Source organism: Primulina huaijiensis, chromosome 10, assembly GCF_012295235.1.
Source record: "Primulina huaijiensis isolate GDHJ02 chromosome 10, ASM1229523v2, whole genome shotgun sequence".
NCBI classification, from domain to species: Eukaryota; Viridiplantae; Streptophyta; class Magnoliopsida; order Lamiales; family Gesneriaceae; genus Primulina; species Primulina huaijiensis.
In genome coordinates, this window is record NC_133315.1 from 9,921,432 (window position 1) to 9,925,824 (window position 4,393).

At 42.9% G+C, this 4,393-nt stretch overlaps 1 pseudogene; it reads left to right on the top strand.

The window, feature by feature from the left end:
* LOC140985880 (uncharacterized) overlaps positions 1-4,393 on the top strand; it is a 71,602-nt pseudogene that overhangs the window by 1,384 nt on the left and 65,825 nt on the right.

The following is a 4,393-nucleotide window of genomic DNA, read 5'->3' on the forward strand; positions in this document are numbered from 1 at the left end:
ATGATCAGATGGCAGATATATATGTCAGAGAGGTTGTCAGATTACATGGTGTGCCGAAGTCGATCGTATCAGATCGTGATCCACGATTCACTTCACACTTTTGGCACAGTCTACAGCAGGCTCTAGGTACGACATTACACTTGAGTACTGCTTACCATCCCCAGACAGACGGACAGTCAGAGCGGACTATCCAGACTTTAGAAGATATGCTGAGAGCTGTAGTACTAGATTTTGGTACTATTTGGCAAGATTCACTAGCTCTTTGTGAATTCTCGTACAACAACAGCTACCAGACTAGCATCGAGATGGCACCGTTCGAAGCGTTAAACGGAAAGAAGTGCAGATCTCCGTTGTACTGGGATGACATCTCAGAGGTACTAGAACTTGGGCCTGATATGATTCGTGAGATGACTGAGAAAGTAAAGATAATTCAGAAACGAATGAAGACGGCACAAGATAGACAGGCGAAGTACGCGAACATCAGACGTAGACCGTTAGTGTTTGAGCAGGGAGACAGAGTATTTTTGAAGATTTCTCCTTTCAGAGGCGTGGCCAGATTTGGCAAGCGTGGGAAGTTGTCTCCTCGATACGTCGGTCCGTACGAGATTCTTGAAAAGATTGGCGATCGTGCGTATAGACTTGCTCTTCCTCCTTCTCTATCTGGGATACATGACGTCTTTCATGTATCGATGCTACGTAGATATATGCCAGATAGTTCTCATGTCATTCAGCCTGAAGAAGCCGAGTTAGATCAGACCTTGAGTTACGTTGAGCAGCCGATTCAGATTCTTGATCGGAAAGAGAAACATCTCAGAACAAAGACTATTCCGTTAGTGAAAGTCCAATTGAATCGTCATGGCATTGAAGAAGCGACTTGGGAAACAGAATCAGAGATGAGACAAAGATATCCAGAACTATTCGCATGATGTGAGTATTCAGTCAGTGTTGATTGCCTTGATTGATTGCTTGCGAGTTCGAGGACGAACTCATATCTAAGTGGGGGAGAAATGTAATGCCCAAGAATTGTAGGTTGATAAGATGAGATTATGAAGTTTGCATGAAAGGACCCCGCCCCCGCGCCCCAGTTTCGACCGCACCCGCGGTGTAAGGGCAGCGAGTAGAGTTTTGAATACAATAGAGACCGCACCCGCGGTCCAAGACCTACCGCTCCCGCGGTTGTAACTCATGAAACGTGAAGAATTACAGTAGGGTCACCGCACCCGCGGCCCAAGACATACCGCACCCGCGGTCGTTGATTTTGAAATGTTGAAGGATTGCCGTAGTCTGAGCGCACCCGCGCTGAGCAGTGCACCGCACCCGCGGTAGATGGACAGAAGCAATGGCCATGTGTTACTCAGCATGAGCGCATCCGCGGTCCCTGAGCCACCGCACCCGCGGTCGTGCGTGTTACACAAAGCAATGGCCATGTGTTACTCAACATGCAAGATATATATATATGTGTAACCTTCATCTTTGCTTGCATTTCAGACCACCGAGAAAACCCCTTAGCATCTTCAAGTTTCTTCAAGGCTTTGAAGTAAGATTTCTCAAGATCTAGTTATCCAAATTCTAATCCAAGTAGAGATTATTGATCCTTGCATCATTGGCTACAAGAAGATGTAAGTTTCTTTGCATTTCAGCATGGTTTGAAGTTAAGTGTTGGGGAAAATTGGATATGGTGGTTATTATGTATTCTTGATATGGTGAGCATAGTATAATTGCAATCGGATCGATTTCCGGATACTGCATGAGATGGGTTCGTTGTTCCAGCATGTAGTATGTGGAAATTATACAGATTTCAGAGTATATATTTGTGTTTTGATAGGATTATGAGTTGATTGTGATTGATTATGTTGAGTTGATGTTATCGGTATTGAGAACTACGCAGTTAGGCTGTCGACTTATACCGAGAATGATTATTGACTTGTTCAAGACTTGATGTGAGTTATATATTGATAACCTACTTCTATATATTGTCATTTCAGATTTGATTGACAGATTTGATCTTCGACTTCAATATCTTGATCAATTCCTACGACACGAAAGGTATAATTCATGTGAACACGGGAAGACATGACTCGATTCAGACTGGATACGAGTTTCCCAAAATCACATACTAGATTCTGATTTATGTTTGAGTATGATTATGTATTGTTTATAGATTTATATTCAAACATTTGAGATAGGAGTCATTGACAGATTGTCAAACTAGACGTTCGGTGTATCGACGCATAGGAGCAGATCATCTCCGATTGTAGACATTCGATACAGAGATGACCGAAGTCTAGGAATAAAACGTACAGCCACCCCGATTGGGAGAGTAGGTGGGAGACTTGTTACGTCTTATTCACACCGGGATCCCTAGACTTAGATATGAGTCGAGTCAAAGAATAAGCGTTGTATTGTTTTATCTGTATTCACTAATGTGTCATGATTACTGATTCATGTATTATGATTTTGTATTTAATTGCATGACATGCATGTATACCATGTTTTATACTGGGATTTATTCTCACCGGAGTTTCCGGCCGTTGTTGTGTCTGTATGTGTAAATAACAACAGGTGGGGCAGGATCAGGGTCGCGAGCAAGATGAGAGATAAAGATATTGTGGTGATTTCGGGCATCGCAGATTACTAGTTGTTTTGTACTAGACGTGTACTGGATTTTCTGAACACTAGTATATGATTGTACCAAAACAGAGTTGTATGTACATTATGTTTGTTTAATCGAAAAAAGAATAGTTTCATGCTTCATTTATACATTTGATTTAATGTCAAAAGCAAAATTTTGACCCACATTTTCTAGCAAAGATCCAACTAATCAGATAATCGAGTTAGAGCCCGGGTCCCCACACAATCCATTCCCAATATCACGTCAAAATCCGTCATCCTCAAAACTATCAAATCAGCATACATCTGATGGCCTTGGACATATATTTGACACCCTCTCACAATCTGATCTGTCTGTAATTCTTGCCCGGAAGGTAAGGCTATGGCGAGTTGTGCCTCTGTTGTACTTGCTGTAATGCCCAGTCTCCTTAGAAACGATTCCGAAATAAAGAAATGCGTGGCTCCTGAATATAGTAAAACAATAGCAGTAATACCAGAAATCAAGAACTTACCAGTGATCATCGATGTATCCGCATCCACTTCCTCTTTAGTCATGGAGAAAGGCGTCCCTGTACTTTCTCAGAACTCCCTGGACAATTCCTGGCGAGATGTCCTGGCTTTTTGCAACGATAACAAACATTGGAACCTTGCATACATTCCCAGCCATGAAGTTTGCCACATTTAGGACAAGGTGGTCTATCCTGTTCTTTACGTGGAGGGGGACCCTTGCCATTGGGTTCCTCTGGTCTAGTACCCTTGCTATCAGTCTTTTTGCCTTGTCCCGTTCCTTGGCTCTTCTGAAAGTACTGTTGTCTTCTTTGTTGTCTGTCTCTGTCAATGTCTTGCTCATCCTGTTCTGCCATCAGTGCTCTTTCCACTATCGCCCCATAGTTAACAACTTTCGACATTCGTACATCTCGTTTAATTTCAGAGCGAAGTCCCCGCATGAAGTGTTCGGCCTTACTTGTGTCATCCTTTGCAATATATGATACATATTGGACTCCAGCCTCGAATTGTTGTATGTATCCAGTCATTGACATGGTTCCTTGCTTCAAGTTAAGGAAATCGCTGGCTTTCTTGGCTCGTACATCTTTACTGAAATACTTGTTGTAAAATACGGTTTTGAAAGTTTCCCATGTCAATGGTCCAACCGGTAATGCAACCCTTGCACTCTCCACCCATATTCTTGCATGTTTTGTTAACAAAAAGACGGCACAAGTTACTTTGTCAACATCTTCCATATGAAGGTAGGAGAAGATGGCCTCCAATGACTTAATCCACTCTTCTGCTACTGCTGGATTGGTGCTTCCATGAATTCAGGAGGATTCAGACGTCGAAAACGATCATACACATCAGTTTGAACAGGCCCTTGTCTTGGGATCATGGCTTGTTCATGTGCCTGCTCATGTGTAGTCCGTTGCATCTCCAGTAATTGCTGTATCTGCTCCCCATGGACTTTCGCTTGTTGTTGGAGCAGCTGAGCAAAATCATCTATAGGTCGTGGTGCACCGCCCTCACCTTCGACCGCTGGGGCTTTGCCCTTAGATGACTCTCCTTCATGTACCTTACGTTTAGGTGGCATCGTCGCTTATCTTAACCTACATATAGATCACATAGACACATAACTTAGCATAAACTATGGGATACAAAGATACTTACTTGCCGAGTTCTCCATGTGGATGGAGTGCAGTGTCTTCCCTGTCGAAGAACCGTGGGCTCTGATACCAACTAAAATGTCACACCCTTACTCTATACTTAGCATAATTACCATAATCAAAATAGG